Genomic DNA, 18,206 nt, shown 5'->3' with positions numbered 1-18,206 from the left:
TGACTTCTCAAGACCCTAGGATGCAAGCCATCAGGTCCAGGGGATTTATCTGCCTTTAGTGCCATTATCTTACTGAGCACCGCCTCCTTAGTGATTGTGATTGTCTTAAGTTCATTCCCCCCTATAGCCCCTTGACTATCCACTGTTGGAATATTGTGAGTGTCCTCTACCATAAAAACTGATACAAAATACTTTTTTAGAGTTTCTGCCATCTCCATGTTCCCCTTTACTAAATCCCCAGTCCCGTCCTCTAAGGGATCAACATTTACTTTACCCACTCTTTTTTGTCTTATATACCGATAGAAACTCTTATTATCTGTTTTTATATTTTGTGCTAGTTTACCTTCATAGTCTAGCTTTCCTTTCTTAATAATTTTTTTAGTCGTTCTTTGCTGGCTTTTAAAAGCTTTACAATTTTCTGTCCTCCCACTAGTTTTGGCCACTTTGTATGTCCTTGTTTTTAAATTGGATGTCGTCCTTTATTTCTTTATTTGGCCATGGATGGCTTTCTGAAGAAAGAACTTGCATTTATATAGTGCCTTTCATGACCTCAGGATGTCCCAAAGTGCTTCACAGTCAATGAAGTACAAGGATATCTACAAAGTACGATTTTAACACACTGCGCCCGATAAGAACAGAGCTTGGAGAGGGTTAAGGTTCTTGCAGTGACGTACTCACCCAAACCTCATTGCCCTTGTGAGATGCTCCATTTTAACATTGCGTGTTCTGACCATGTCAGGCATGAGGTGCTCATACCAGGCAGGTGAGAGCCGTATTAAAATTCAAAAGTTGGGGTCTGTTGACATCATTCAGACCCCAACTATACTTTAACTGTAGACAGCCACATTCGGTGTGCTGGTCTCACCAAATGTCCTGAGTGCAGGCCCAGAAAAGAAGCAAAAGGGTAAATAATTTGAGGGAGAAATTGGGGTCATTTCTGCCTCCCGGGGTGGGGAGGGCACTAAGGGGTCATTGGACGCGGTGCCACTAACGATCCAGCATGAGTTTAGTGGTGGCTCTACGGCATTGCGGTCACAGATCGTGACGTCATCAGCGTGTACATCGCCCCTTTAGCGCCCCAGCATCTAAATTGGGTTTCGCCCCTTGAAACTGCGCCGGGCGATAGCGACAGCTTCAGGGTACATGTACTAGGTGGCCGGCTACTACCGGGACGACATTTAAAGGGGAGGTGGCCGGCTGCTCCTGAAAAAAATCTCCCGTTGTCTTTTCAGGCCAGACAGGTTGCACCTCAAAAGAGCCGGGACAAATAACCTCACGGGGGGCAGGGTGGGTTGCAAGTGCTGTTGGGGCAGCGTTAAACTAATTCGGCAGGGGGGCAAGCACAGGATGTAGCATTAGAAAGAAGAAACAAGGTGCACAAAGGATTGGCAAAGACAGATGGCACCAGAGTAAGAAATAGTACGCTATTAGGTAGGGGTCAGACTAAGGGAGATTAAAAGCAGGTCTAAGATGGGTTTACAGTGTATGTGTTTAAACGCATAATATGTGATAAATAAGGTTGGTAAGCTGCAGCACAAATAGCCACATGGGAATATGATGTTGTGGTGATAACGGACTCCTGACTCAAAAAAGGGCAGGGTTGGATAAGAAATATTCCTGGATATAAGGTGTTCAGGAACGACAGGGAAGGAAAGAAAGGAGGTGAGGTGGCAGTATTAATTAAGGAGAATATTACAGTGCTGGAGAGAGAGGATGTACTAAAGGTGTCAAGAACAGAATCTGTTTGGTTAGAGTTAAGAAACAATAGAGGTGCCATTACACTACGAGGTGTATTCTATAGGCCACCAACTAGTGGGAAAAATATGGAGGAAAGAGCAGGGGAGTGGGACTAACTGGATTGTTCTTCAAAAGAGCCAAATGGGACAAATGACCTCCTTCTGTTCTGTACTATTCTATAATTCTATGATTCATGCCTCAGGCTCGGGTATGGTAAACCACACCAAATAAATAAGTTAGGATAAAGTATTAAATATTTAGTTAGCATCAAATATCCCCAAATACACGAATCTCACTTCAGTTAGCTCAGCATAGACAGGCACACAACAGAACAGTTTACAACAGCAATGTGGCCAAATGCATTTCAGCTTACCGGCAATCGACTGATCGCCTGTCGATCAGCCAATGATCAGCTCAGCGTTATTTGACGCAGTCAAAAGGCATCAATCCCCAGACTGTATTAGATATGTGGTTTATATCCCATTTTACTTCAAAGCTATGTCCTATAAGAAATAGGAGCAGGAGAAGGCCATTTGAACCCTCGAGCCTGCTCCGCCATTCAATAAAATTGTAGCTGATCTGATTTGAGGCTGAGCTCCACTTTCCTACCCACTTTCCATAACTCTTGACTCCCTTATCATTCAAAAATCTGTCTATCTCCACCTTAAATATATTCAATGACAGCTCTCTGGGACAGAGAATTCCACAGATTTACAACCCACTGACGAAAGAAATTCCTCCTCATCTCAGTTTTAAATGGGCGACCCCTTATTCTGAAACTATGCCCCCTAGTTCTAGATTCCCCCACGAGGTGAAACATCCTCTCTATCTACCTTGTCGAGCCCCCTCAGTATCTTATATGTTTCAATAAGATTACCTCTCATTCTTCTAAACTCCAATGAGTATAGGCCCAACCCACTCAACCTTTCCTCATGAGTCAACCTCTTCATCTCAGGAATCAACCTAGTGAATCTTCTCTGAACTGCCTACAATGCAAGTATATCTTTCCTTAAATATGGAGACCAAAACTGTATGCAGTACTCTCTGTGTTATGTAATGATGTGTGTATCGTCCCAGTACCTTAAAGGTAATGTAAGTACTATGCCACACCACAGAGGGCGCTGCGGTGGGAAACCCTGGTAGCACCTGTAACAAGGACTATATAAGGCTGACCACCACACCTGGGAGGCACTCTGGAGCTGAACAATAAAGGACGAAGGTCACAGCAGTTAGACTTACACCAGACCGTGTGGAGTCAGTGATTTATGTGCTACATACATCACATTGGCAACGAGGAAGCGGACGAACTCCACGGAACCATGGCTACTCTGGGCTCGCTAAAGGATTTTACTGTGGGCAATGATTGGAAGGCCTTTACGGAAAGGCTCGAGTACTACTTCACAGCAAATGACCTGACGGAGGACACATACGCAATGAGAGAGAAGCGTAAGGTGATATTGCTCTCCAGTTGTGGAGATGAGGTTTACTGTCTCGTCAGGGATTTGCTGGCACCTGGGAGCGCCAGGGACAAGTCATACGAGGAGCTGATTGAACTCATTCGTGACCAGTTGAAACCGAAGGAGAGCATCCTCACGGCCAGATACAAATTTTACCATCACTGCAGACCTGAGGGCCAGGATGTCACCAAATATGCTGCGGACCTCAGGAGACTCGCGGCGCTGTGTGATTTTGGGGCACACCTTGACGAGGCTTTGCGGGACGTTTTCGTTATGGGGATTGGCCACGAGGGCCTCCTTCACAAGCTGCTGGCCACAGAACCCACAGTCACTCTGACAAAGGCCATCACCATCAGCCGGGCATATATGACCTCGACTTGCAGCACCAAGCAAATAATCCACACAATCTAGAACCCGGCAGGCACGGTCCACAGGATAGCGCCCACCACGGACAAAACTGCAGAACATGTCTCTGCCCGGGGCAGAGAGCACGGACCTTGGGATCCTGGAGCTCAGAGTCCGCCGAGGGGGGCCAATCAAGCAGCACCATGCTGGCGCTGTGGAGGAAGCCATGGGGCTCACCGGTGCAGGATTGCGGAGTACACGTGCAATACCTGCCATGTTAAAGGCCACCTTCAGCGTATGTGTAAAAGAAATCGGACTCACCGTGTGGCTGAGGAGATGGGGGATGATCCACTGTTCAGCGAGGAGCAGGTAGAAGAAGATGAGGTGCTTGGACTGTATACGTGCACCGACGATTCGCCCCCAGTGATAAGTGAAGTAAAAATCAACGGAGTCCCAGTGAGTATGGAAGTGGACGCGAGCTCGGGTCCGTCGTTGATGAGTCGGAGAACTTTTGATAAACTGTGGATTAACCCAGCTGCACGACCCAAGCTGGTCCCGGTCACGGCGAAGCTGCGTACCTACACCAGGGAACTGATACCCGTTCTCGGCAGAGCGATGGTGCAGGTATCCCAAGGGGACGAGACGCACGCTTTACCTCCGTGGGTCGTTGCAAGCGATGGGCCGACACTCCTCGGCCGGAGGTGGATGGGGAAGGTCCATGGGAGCTGGGAAGACTTCATCACTCCACAGGCTGCTGCTCCCCGGGGTGCTGCCCTGCCCCGGGTCCCCAGAGAGCAGCGCCGACCGAGCTGGAGCTGCAGCCTCAATCCACCCACAGGCAAGTCCCAGGCCCGGATCTCACATAGAGACGCTGCAGCCTCAGCCCCCACAGGCAAGTCCCAGGCCTGGAGCCCCCACAGGCAAGTCCCAGGCCCGGATCTCACATAGAGACCCTGCAGCCTCAATCCCCACAGGCAAGTCCCAGGCCTGGATCTCACACACAGACCCTGCAGCCCCAGCCCCCACAGGCAAGTCCCAGGCCTGGACCTCACACAGAGACCCTGCAGCCTCAGCCCCCACAGGCAAGCCCCAGGCCCGGACCTCACACAGAGATCCTGCAGCCTCAATCCCCACAGGCAAGTCCCAGGCCCGGATCTCACACAGAGACCCTGCAGCCTCAGCCCCCACAGGCAAGTCCCAGGCCCGGATCTCACACAGAGACCCTGCAGCCTCAGCCCCCACAGGCAAGTCCCAGCCCCGGACCACACATAGAGACCCTGCAGCCTTAATCCCCACAGGCAAGTCCCAGGCCCGGACCTCACACAGAGATCCTGCAGCCCCAGCCCCCACAGGCAAGCAGCCCTGCACAGAGGGGCCCAAGGGGGGGTGGGGATTGAGCCGGCGGGGCGCTGCAGGAGGGGTGCTGAGGGATCCAGGGGCCGACGGTTCGGAAGGACCCCGCAGAGGAGCTGGTAGCGTCGGGCGGCCATGGCAGCCGCGGGGGAGGCGGCAAGTCAGGTGGCAGCGGAGGGGAGCGGAGGCTGCGACGGCGGAGGGCATTCAGAGCGGCGGAGAAGAAGATGGCGGCGGCATCGTGTCGGAGCTGCAGAGCATCAAAGATGGCGGCGCCCAAGGAGAATCCTCGTGGAATCCTCCTGCATCAAAGATGGCGCCTTAAAGAGGAAATGCACCCGGGAGTCTTAAAAGGGCCTTACAAAGAGGTAGTCCCCACAAAGGACTTCTGTTAGGCAGAGCAAGTCTAAAATGAGCAATGTTAATGTGAGATAGTGAATTTATAATAAGAATTACCTTTTTTATGCTGAATAGCCACTGTAGTTGTGTAAAATAATGGATGAAGTACAATTAATGATAGCGGCTAACAAGGAAATCAAGGTTCCGCTACCAGTCAATAACCAGTTAATGTACCAGATAATATGTACCATACTAACGCACTGTCTATGCCCACCTGCCTTCCGTTGGACAAGTGTGATGTTATGTAATGGTGTGTGTATCGTTGTCCTGCGTCCAGGTGAGGGGGGGGAAGGTGATGTTATGTAATGATGTGTGTATCGTCCCAGTACCTTAAATGTAATGTAAGTACAATGCTACACCATAGACGGCGCTGCGGTGGGAAACCCTGGTAGTACCTGTAACAAGGACTATATAAGGGTGACCACCACACCTGGGAGGCACTCTGGAGCTGAACAATAAAGGACGAAGGTCACAGCAGTTAGACTTACACCAGACCGTGTGGAGTCAGTGATTTATGTGCAACATACACCACACTCTGTGTGGCCTCACTAGTACCCTCTCCAGTTGCAACGTCAGGATGTCTCTGCTTTTATACTGCATCTCCTTTGCAATAAAGACCAACATTCCATTTGCCTTCCTGATTACCTTTTGTACCTGCATAGTAACTTTTTGTGTTTCATGCACAAGGACCATAATAATTTGGGTTTTTTTCTGCCAAAATGGATAACCTCACATTTTCCCACATTGTACTTCATCTGCCAAATTTTTGCCCACTCATTTAGCTTGTCTATATTTCTTTGACTTTTTTGTGTCCTCCTCACAACTTGCTTTCCCACTCATCTTTGTTTCATCAGCAAACTTGGCTACATTACACTTGGTCCCTTCATCCAAGTTATTAACATAAATTGTAAATAGTTGAGGCCCCAGCACCAATCCCTGTGGCACCTCACTAGTTACCATTTTCCAACCAAAAGTAACGCATTTATCCCGACTCTGTCTTCTGTTAGTTACCCAATCCTCTATCCATGCTAATATATTACCCCAACCCCATGAACTTTTATCTTGTGCAGTAACCTTTTATGTGGCAACTTATTGAATGACTTCTGGAAATCCAAATATACCACATCCACTGGTTCCCCCTTATCCACACTGCTCGTTACATCCTCAAAGAACTCCAGAAAATTTGTCAAACATGATTTCCCTTTCATAAAACCATGCTGACTCTGCTTGACTGTATTCTGCTTTTCCAAATGTCCTATGACTGCTACCTTAATAATGGACTCCAGCATTTTCCCAACGACAGAAGTTGGGCTAACTGGTCTATAGTTTCCTCCTTTCTGTCTGTCTCCTTTTTTAAATAGGGGCATTACATTTGTGGTTTTCCAATCCGCTGGGACCGCCCCAGAATCCAGGGAATTTTGGTAGATTATAACTAATGTATCCTCTATATCTGCAGCCACTTCTCTTAAGACCCGAGGATGTAAGCCATCAGGTCCAGGGGACTTGTCCACCTTTAGTCCCATAATATTACCGGGTACTTTTTCTTTAGTGATAGTGATTGTATTAAGTTCCTCCCTCCATATAGCCCCTTGATTATCCATTATTGGGATGTGTTTAGTGTCTTCGTGACGACCGATACAAAATATTTGTTCAAAGTCTCTGCCATTTCCGTTTCCCATTATTAATTCCCCATTCTCATCCTCTAAGGGACCAACATTTACTTTAGCCACTTTCTTCCTTTTTATATACCTGGAGGACTCTTACTATCATATCCCACAATACAATGTCCTTATTACATTTGCCCAATTTATCCAATTATTAATTTTGGACTCATTGTTCTTCCAATATAAATTTACCTCTCTTCAAAAATCACACGCTTCAGTCTAGCCCCACATTTTCATTACAAGTTTTAATTCTACCTTTATTCAGAAATCACACTTCAGAGTGGTTAATACACCATCAGACTTCTTAATCTAACTAGATTAGGTCAGAGCACATGGGGTAAAGTTTCTGCCTTGTGTGTCATCGGCACTCCGGGCCTAAATTGCACTTAAAATTGTTTTAGTTTTCCGAAGTAAAGTTATGGCTCAAGTTTGGGTTAAAGCTTATTTGCATATTCACAAATGTAAAATGAACCAGTGCAATTGGGAATAATAACATAAGAAATAGGAACTGGAGTAGGTCATACGACCTCTTGAGCCTGCTCCACCATTCAATAAGATCATGGCTGATCTGATCATGGACTCAGCTCCACTTCCCCGCCTGCTCCCCATAACCCCTTATCCCCTTATCATTTAAGAAACTGTCGATTTCTGTCTTAAATTTATTCAATAACCCGGCTTCCACAGCTCTCTGAGGCAGCAATTTCCACAGATTTACAACCCTCTGAGAGAAGAAATTTCTCCTCATCTCTGTTTTAAATAGGCGGCCCCTTATTCTAAAATCATGCCCTCTAGTTCTCGTCTGCATCCACCTTGGCAAGCCCCCTCATAATCTTATACATTTCTATAAGATCACCTCTCATTCTTCTGAATTCCAATGAGTAAAGGTCCAACCTACTCAATCTTTCCTCATAAGTCAACCCCCTCATCCCCGGAATCAACCTAGTGAACATTCTCTGAACTGCCTCCAAAGCAAGTATATCCTTTCGTAAATATGGAAACCAAAACTGCACGTAGTATTCCAGGTGTGGCCTCAACAATACCTTATATAGCTGTAGCAAGATTTCCCTGCTTTTATATTCCATCCCCTTTGCAATAAAGGCCAAGATACCATTGGCCTTCCTGATCACTTGCTGTGTCTGCATACTATCCTTTTGTGTTTAATGCACAAGTACCCCTCGGTCCCGCTGCACTGTGGCACTTTGCAATCTTTCTCCATTTAAATAATAACTTACTCTTTGATTTTTTTCTAACAAAGTGCATGACCTCACACTTTCCAACATTATACTCCATCTGCCAAATTTTTGCCCACTCACTTAGCCTATCTATGTCCTTTTGCAGATTTTTTGTGCCCTCCTCACACATTGCTTTTCCTCCCATCTTTGTATCTTCAGAAAACTTGGCTACGTTACACTCAGTCCCTTCTTCCAAGTCGTTAATATAGATTGTAAATGTCATGTATCTCAATTTACTGTATATAACTGTATCTTACCATGCAATACATGACTGTAACTGGATATGACCTGTAACAATAAGCATACCTTACCACCAGGGGTGCACTTGCAGGAGACACTCTATACCTGTCCCACTGAGGTATATAAAGACAGGTCTCAGGCAAGTGCAGCACTGGGAGAGCTGGAATTAAAGGTGCAGGTCCTGAGTGACCTTGACTTCAGCATGTGTCTCGTGTAAGTCAGTACATTAGATCAGGACTTAACAGTAAATGGCTGGGGTCCTAGCACTGATCCCTGCGGCACTCCACTAGTTACTGTTTGCCAACCAGAGAATGAACCATTTATCCCGACTCTCTGTTCTCTGTTAGTTAGCCAATCCTCTATCCATGCTAATATATTACCCCCAACCTCAATGTAATTGTATTATTTCCCTCTTTCATTAAAAAATATTCCTTGATGTATTTAAGAGTGGTAACCTGGCACAGTTTCATTAATACAGCTAAAAATGTGTTTATCACATAAATAAGCATTTTTAATAAGGGTCTCCAGTCCACCACTTGTGAGTCATCATATCATCATAGGCAGTCCCTCGAACGATGATGACTTGCTTCCAAGAGCTCACAGATGTTTCAATGAAGGTCCCGATGTTCCAGTCCTGAACTCCTGATTGACGGGGTGGAAGATGCCTTTGCGTGAACTTTTTTAACGTGTGGTGACCGTTGCACACCAGCCATCACACGGGCTTGACAGAGCTAGGCCTTCATCCAGTGGCAAAGGTTAATCAGGATGACTGGAGACCTGCTCTGCTGCACGGACCTAGCACGCACACATATCGCAGTGTGGGCTGGCCCGTGCTGCCCCTGGGCCCTCGGCTTTTCTGGGCCCCGTACCCTCATTTGTCGCACCTCCGCCACAATCTCTCACCCCTCCTCCGCCACAAACATTCACCGCATCTCCGCCACGATCTCTCGCCGCTCCTCCTTCAAACATTCGTCTCACCTCCGCCGCGATCTCACACCACACCTCTGCCACAATCTCTCACCGTTCCTACGCCACGATCATTTGCCGCACCTATGCCACAAACTCTCGCCGCTCATCCGCCTGACCTCAGTCCCCTTTGTACTAGTGTTTCAGACTTCACTCTGCCATTCTGTACCTAGGTTACGCACATTTCCAATGAATAGAGCCAGATCCCAGCGTCTCCACAAACTTATCAGCAGGAAAATAAAGCGGGGTTTCACACACATAAAAAAAAATAAAGTGAAATGCCCCAAAACTGCCCTGTTTATTCGGCCACCTCAGACAGCGTGCCCCCTGGATGGTTTAAGATGGGACGCGGCCTGTTCCCTTCGCTCCCTCTCTCTGCTTCTGAACTGCGGCTGAAGATGTTGAACTGAACACCTGTGAGTAACTTGATTTTAAATAACCGAAAATGTATTAAAAAATATATATAAAGAACCATTTACTAGTTTCATTGGTGCACGCTAGTTATTTTCTTAGTAACTTAAATTTTAAAACATTTATAAACTTCCTGTTAGTGTCCTTGAGCCTAAAAAAACAGCTTAATTTTAAGAGCCTCCTCGAAGGCCCGCAAATGGGTACCATCAACGGAAACTCACCATGCGGATTAATTCATTCTGGGGGTGGTGGCTAGTTTTATGGGCGGGCCGGCTTCTAGCACAATGTTTTTTAAACCGGCGATGAAGATCGCAGAAACTCGATTTCTGCCCACCGTAACTTGTGCTTGAAATTCTTCGATCATTCGCGCTGGTTTGGCCGATTTCAGTCGAATTGCAGAAATTCTACCCCCAGATCTGTTCGATATTTGTATGTTTTTGTCATATTCCCGTAGCACAAGGGTGATTGTGGTCAATTATTTTTGCCTGCTTCAATAGGAAGTAACCATTTCTAAATCTGTCACTAGCTGTTGGTCAGCTGCAAGAGGAAGTGAGTCGGGACCACGTTTTAATAAGTCAATTTAACCCCTTCATCGCTTCCTCAGAATCATTCACATTCTCATCTGAACTAAAGAAATATGATACAGAAAGTCTAGCTTGGGGCTCACTGAAAGACTCATTTGGTAAAGTCAGTGTTGGACTCAACTGCACAGGAAAATCCCAGAACCGAGTGACAGATGCCCCTACAAGCAGAAACATTTTCTCTACATCTATCCTATCAAACTCCTACATCCTTTTAAAGACCTCTAGCAGGTAACCCCTCAGCTCTCTCTTTTCTAGAGAAAAGAGCCCCAGCCTGTTCAGTTTTTCCTGACAGGTATAACCTCCCAGTTCTGGTATTATCCTTGTAAATCTTTTTTGCACCTTATTCAGTGCCTCTTTATCCATTTTGAAGGAATTTGAAGACCAGCACTGTGCACAGTACTCCAACTGTGGGCAAACCAAGGTTCTATACAAGTCTGATATAACTTCTCTGCTTTCCAATTCTATTCCAATAGAAATGAAACCCAACATTTTGTTTGCATTTTTATGGCTTAGTTAACCTGAATTGCTACTTTTAACAATTTGTAATCTGTCTCCCTCGATCTCTTTGCTCCTCTACCCCATGCAGACTCTTATATTCCGAGGAATATGTGTCCTCCTTATTCCTCCTACCAAAATGCACCACCTCATATTTATCTATATTGAAATGAATTTGCCATTTACACACCCATTCTGCAAGTTTGCTAACATCTTACTGTATTTTGTTGTAGTTTTCCTCACTATTAACTATACCCCTCAATTTGGTGTCATCCACAAATTTTGAAATTGCACTTCAGATTCCTGAGTCCAAATCATTAATGTAAACGCTGAACTATGGTGGTCCCAAGCATCTCGCTGTCATTACCTGTGCGTTTATCTTGTGCACCCCTAGCCTGATTTTCATTATGTTATTTATGTGTCTGTAGAATACTTCACTATTTATTTGTATATTCTTTGATCATTTAATTTTGTAGTTCCTCTTTGCCTTCCTATTTCATTATCTCCTCTGTTTCATTTCCCATAACTAGATGCAGCAGTGATTCCTCTCTGGGATTTCTAATGCACTGGGAGTCTCATACACACTGTAAAACCTTAATTCCCTTTTCCCCTTTCCCTACCTCTTCTTGTTAGTTTATTTGGGGGTAGTTGAAATCTCACATGATTATTATTCCATTGATTTGCTTATGATCAGCCATGATCATATTGAATGGCGGTGCAGGCTCGAAGGGCCGAATGGCCTGCTCCTACACCTATTTTCTATGTTTCTATATTTCTTCCTCTGCTTCCCTTCCACTATTAGGGGGACTGTAGCATATCCCTATTAGCGTGATCAAGCCCTTCTTATCCTTTAGCTCAGGGGTGGGCACTTACTTGGGCTGGAGGGCCACTTATCAAGTTTTGGTGAGCTATTGAGGGCCACCAACCAATGTTCCATCAATCGCGCGGTCCCGTGCAGGCTGATCCCCAGCTCCTGCTGCTGGAAGAGATACTGCACATGCGCGGCTACATAGTGGTGAAAAAAATTAGAGGGTATAATTGCATAACCGTAAACGTTGTATAAACATAAATTCAGATTGTAGTCAGATGCTATCTTATATACACATTCGATACTGCTTAGAAATGAATCAAAGATAAAAGTTGAAAATGTTATGGTATGTTCTGGTCTCTGTAAATCAGTGCTGTGAAATAGAACTGTGCCCTCTTCAGACCCTGTGTCAGCATCAATTTGCCACCTCAGTCATCCTTATGCCCCTCTGCAAAGATTATTAATGCCATCCCAATTGGTGCCAGATGAGAACTCCCCTGCCGTCGTACTCTGGATACCGGGAGAGGAAAGATGCCGCTTTCTTCAGTCAAAGATTTGTGGAGATGAGCAGCCATAACTCCACTCTAAATTGGATAGGGCATATTCGAGTGCTCAGTGCATTCTGGGTATGGCATTGGGGCCCAGAATCACGGAACGGATCCTTTTAAGATCGGGCCAGGGAGAATCGCTTTTGCGAATTATTAATTTGAATGAAATATTACTATTGTTTTTCCTTGGCTGCAGTTCAAATCTGTCCCTGACCCTTGAGAAGTGAAAGTGAATAGACAGCTCAAGCTCTGGCTCACGTTCTATTTCTGTCCCATGCAGTGGGTCAGATAGAATGACTTGGCGGGCCGAATATTTTGCTCATCACTGCTTTAGCTCAACCTATATGGATCCATATGAATGTATTAATGTTAATTATGTCTTTTTTCAACAGCCATAATGTTATTTCTGATTAGTACATCTAATCCACCCTACCTCCTCCCTTGCCAATCCTTTCTAAATATGTTATAACCTGCAATATTTAACTGCCAGTCCTGATCTTTATGGAGCCATGTTTCAGTTATCCCTACTATCCCTACACAGTTCCTCGCTATGAAATATTGCCTCCAATTCTGCTGAAACTAGGCTCAGACCTGGTTATGCCAGTTCATGGCCTTGAGGAAAACTGTTCAGATAGCTTTGTGAGAGCAGAGCTCTCACTGCCCCTTACAAGGCTATCTCATGAAGGGGTGGTCCCTGACCCAGGACCCCAGGTACTCCTCTAGCCTGCGGAACATTTGCGAATCACATGATCTCCTCTGAGCATGTGAACTTTGGTAGGGTCAGTAACAGAGATGAGGGGAGGATGCATCTTAGTAACGCTAAGATGCGCTACCCTTCGAATCTTTAGAACCAAGGATTTATATATATCATAGATGTATAGATAGATATATAACAGAAAGCATGAGGTGTGAATCAGCAGTGAACAAATCCCTCTGTTAAGCTCCAATTGATATCATACTCATAACTCAGTGCTTATATTTATAGTTCAGATACATTTTCTGAGGAGAATTTCTACAAGGGTTTGTTAAATCTCCCCTTAACCTTCTCTGCTCCAAAGAGAACAATCCCAGCATCTCTAGTGAAGTCCCTCATGCTTTGCATCATTTTGCTAAATCTTCTCTGCACCATCTCCAAGGCCTTGATATCCTTTCTAAAGTGTGGTGCCCAGAATTGGACACAATACTCAAGCGCTGGTGTTCCCAAACTGTGGTAACCGTACCCCTGTGGGTACGCAAGACATCTCCGGGGGGTACTCAGGAAAAATTGTCTAATGGTGGATTTTATTTATTAATTGTTACATAATTACGTTAATTTACTTGAAGATGTACCAATGAGAACACAACTACACAGAGATGATGATACACAGAGCCCTCACCCCCAATCACCATACACTAGAGCAACTGTCCAGTCTAACTGAGCTCAGAATGAAGTCGAGTTTTTCTTCAGTTGTGTACGTCGCTCTATAACCATATCTGCCTTGACGTAACAGTGAAAAATGGACAGATGGCTAAAGACAGCTAGTGTTAAGAAGAACACACAAAGTATCAGAGATGAGAAGCGAAGTAATGAAATTTGTCTTGCCAGTACCATCATAGGCAGTCCCTCGAAGGAGGATGACTTGCTTCCACGAGTTCACTTGCTGAAGTACCAGTGCACTTGCTGAAATCGCCACTGGGACAACGACTACTGACTCAACATGCGAATCTCAGCCTGTGAAGCGAAATGCTGACGGCAGGCACAAAGCAGTATCTATAACAAAGAGATGTAAATATGATGAAAAGTACTTCGAAATGGGATTTACTTGGACTGGAGCCGGTGAATACCCTCAGCCGCAGCGTGTGTTATGTGGTGACGTCTTGTCAAATAACAGCCTGGAACCATCTCTTCTATGCAGACACTTGGAAACAAAACTTGAACAACACAAGGAGAAACCGCCAACATTTTTCAAGTGGACACAGGCGCAGCTAATGGCGAGCAAGACAGTTTTGCGCTCTGCTGCTGACAATATTGAGGCCCTTGAAGCCTCACACTTAGTGAGTTACAGAGTTGGATAACCTCACACCATAGCAGAGGGACTTACGCTATCTGCGGCTGCACTATGCTTAGAGAGAAGGCCCCAAAATTAATTCAGTTAGTGCCATTATCAAACAACACAGTGTCACTTTGGATTAATAACATGGCCATTGATGTCCTAACTCAATTAGTGAACCATGTCATTCGCAGCCAGTACTTTGCTCTGCAGCTGGACAAATGCACAGACATGGCAGGCTTAGCTCATCTTCTGGTGTAACCAGTGATTTATAAAGATTTAGTATAACTTCCTTGGTTTTGTACTCTATGCCAATATTTATGAAATCAAGGATCCTGTATGCTTTTTTAACAGCTTTATCAACTTGTCTTGCCACCTTCGAAGATTTGTGTATGTGAAATTCCAGGTCTCCCTGTTCCTACACCCGCCTGTAAAATTATACCATTTCCTTTATATTGCCTCTACTCATCCTTCCAAAATGCACCACTTCACACATCTCTGCATTAAGTTTCAGCAGCCATGTGGCCATTTCAACCATCCTTCTATATCCTACTGAAGTCAGTTACTATCATCATGACTGTTTACTACATTTCCAAGTTTTGTGCCATCTGTAAACATTGAAATTATGTCCTGTATACTCATTTTCTATATCATAAAGAGCAGTGATCCTAATATTGACCCTTAGGGGACAGCACTGTATACTTCCCTCCAGTCTGAAAAATAGCCGTTCACTACTCTCTGCTTTCTGTCCCTTTAATCTCATGGACTTCAATTTTGCTGACAAGTCTATTAAGTGGCAATTTATCAAACATCTTTTGAAAGTTCTATACACAACATCAGCTGCACAACCATCAACAACTCTCTCCATTATTTCATCGAAGAACTCAATCAAGTTTATCAGACACGACCTGACTTTAACAAATCCATGTTGGCTGTCATCGATTAATCCATGTTTCTCCAAGTGAAAATCAATTTTGTCCTGGATTAAAGCCTCTGGAATTTTCCCCACCACTGAACTTGGGTGTAACATTTGCAACCCTCCAGTCCTCTGGCACCACTCGACATATCTAAGGAGGATTGGAAGATTGAGGCCAGAACCTCTGCTTTTTTCACCCTTATTTCCCTCTGCAGTCTAGGATACATCCCATCTGGACCGGGTGACTTTTTGGCTTTGAATACTGCCGACTTTGTCAGGTACTTCCTCTATATCTATTTTGTATCCTGTCCAATTTCCCTACCCCTTCCTGCTTTACTGTGACATTGACACCTGTATGTAGCCTGTACTCATACAGAGATGTAACCAAAGCCATGGGACCACTAGAGCCATCATAGAGCATATAATCAAGTTGCCCAAACAATGTTTTCACTATCTGGACAGATCTTAGGGCTCGCTGCAGTACTGATCAGATACAGTGTCCAATACCACAGGCGTGGATTCCTGAATGAATGCTCTGACTGAGGCTGTAGAGACTAGGTTCTAATCTTTGGCAGTCTCTCTTATCTGGACTCACCATGTTTGGGAATCAATTAAGACCGCCATAATGCCGGTCTTCAGCAACCTTTGCTGCCCAGTGGCCTGCTCCCATACTGAGTCTTGACATGTTGAGGGAGCATGCAACAACAAAGGCACATATGATAGGGATGTTGCTCAGGCTCACATCGCATACAATCACACAACTGCTCCACTCCAAAACTGCAATGTGTCAACATAGCGTAGTGGCCCAGACAGTCACTGTAGCACTATCTGCGGTGCCTGTAGTTGGGGTGCCAGTTCTTGTCCCAGCTAAGGGCAATTTGGGGGATCCTATTTTTTGGCAGGGTGTTGGGCACATGTGCACTGAGTGGTACCAGCACTTATCTAAATATGTCGGGTTGGCATTTTCATGGTATTCTCCCGATTGTCCATCACAACTTCAGCAGAAGTTCAACAGAAAACCCAGAGAAATGGCATAAAAAGCCATTTATGCCATTTCTCCAGGGTTTCTGCCCATCATCTACTTAAGTTATAGCAGACAATCAGAACCCCCACGGATATTCCAAATGTTCTTGTAGTAAAGTTTGCCGTAAGACTTTTCCTGAGCGGTTGGCTCGTTCAGTAATCATCTCTTTCTGACTCATGGCTATTGGTGTGCCTGCCTTTGTTCTTCTGCCTGCTCCATAGCAGTGCCTCATTGTGGGGTAAAGTCATGTAGAGCTGCAGTAGGTAATAGTAATCTAGGGTATTTTTGCCAGTCTGCACTGTAAGCCTTCTCCTGATCGGTCCAGGCATTTGTACCTTTGCTTTAACATCCTGCGGCGGCATTATCAATTGATGTAAAATAAAAATATTATGACTTCTACCAGGGTAGTGGGCACTAACTTTGATGACTCTGTACTAATGGTCACCGACCAGCTATACAAAGAGGATGGCAAAGGAGCAAGGGCCTAGTAGGGCCCCATGCGTACCGTCAATAATGTCCTGCGTTTTAGGGAATGCCAAACAGATGGTAAAAGCCCAGAGCTCTTTCCTGGTTTTTGGCTGGTTTCCATGGGGAAATTAATGAAATTCCTGGCCCAGCAAACAATTCATCTGTCACCTGCATGTTGTAGCTGTGCACTGCTGGTTGTGAGATTTGACAGGCATCTCCTGCTGGTGCTTGTGAAAGAAAACAGTGGCAATAGAATTCAAGGCAGAAGTGACCTTTGCAGATACGGCAGCCCTTCCCTGCCTCTTGAAGTGATTGTAAGGCCTGGATCCAGGAGGCGCTACAGCATTCTTTGTGAATGATAGGTTTTGTGTGCAGGTATGATCGCCTTGGCCTGTGTGTACAAGTGTTAAGGTAAGTGTCCAAGATGCAAAAGCACAAGCCCCTTCTTTGAAGGAGAAAGGACAGTTACCTTAGCCTTGGTCAGTATGCACAAGTGTTATCACACCAGCATGAATCAGCAGAGATGTGAACAGGGATTAAGTGTTGCCAAATACACAAATTCCTGCTCCAAATAAAAACAGGTGATGAAGCTGTTGATTCAACTTTATTTTTCTGCAAACTCTCCTTCCACCAAACTTGACAATTTAATCTTTCCACTAGGGTCGATAACCAGCCTGGATTATCCAGCAGTCTCCCAAAATTGAGGGATGCTCTCCTGGGCATTGCTGCTAGCTACCCCGGGAGAAAAGTACTTTACATCCGCAGATCACAGAACTTTACACCAGCGGGCCACAGCCGTCCCGACTTGTAATTTCTGCCCCACCATCATACCTGCTCGAGGAGGTTGTCTGACTGTTTTAGTCTTTCCCCACCTCCCAGAAGCGGCCTGGAATTTCTTCGTAATTCCGTCCCGTGACCTTGCACTTCCAGATACGCCATGGTCTGGAGCCCGACCAGTCACGAGGAAATACCCTGCCTCAGGATTTCAACTCTGTTCTCTCTTCTCTGTCTACTAACCAGTGCAGCCTGTGACATTCGTGATGGGGCCATCAGTTGCAGGATCAGTAAGAGCAGGGTGAGGAGGGAGAAACAAACCATGTGTCATTTAAATGTGACCTGGTCTCCAGTGACTGAAGGAAGGAAGGATGGAGAGGAGCCGGGTGCCATAGTCCCTGGATAGACCAACCTAGCCGGTAGGAGAGGCACAGTTCTTGATTGAGTTCTTCAAAGAAGTAATGGAGAGGGTTGATGAGGGTAGTGTGGTTGATGTGTGTATGGACTTTCCAAATTATCACATAATAATTTGCAAAATTGAAACCCATGGGATTAAACGGGCATTGCCAGCATGGATACAAAATTGTCAATGAGACAAAAAGCAGAGAATAATGGTGAACGCTTGTTTTTCAGACTGGAGAGAACTGTGCAGTGACATCGCCCAGGCGTTGGTATTAGGAACACTGCTCTTTTTGATATATATTAATGGGCTGGACTTGGGTCTTCAGGGCATAATTTCAAAGTTTGCGGATAAT

Source organism: Pristiophorus japonicus, chromosome 7 (genome assembly GCF_044704955.1).
Source record: "Pristiophorus japonicus isolate sPriJap1 chromosome 7, sPriJap1.hap1, whole genome shotgun sequence".
Lineage (NCBI taxonomy): Eukaryota > Metazoa > Chordata > Chondrichthyes > Pristiophoridae > Pristiophorus > Pristiophorus japonicus.
This window is presented reverse-complemented; position numbering follows the sequence as displayed.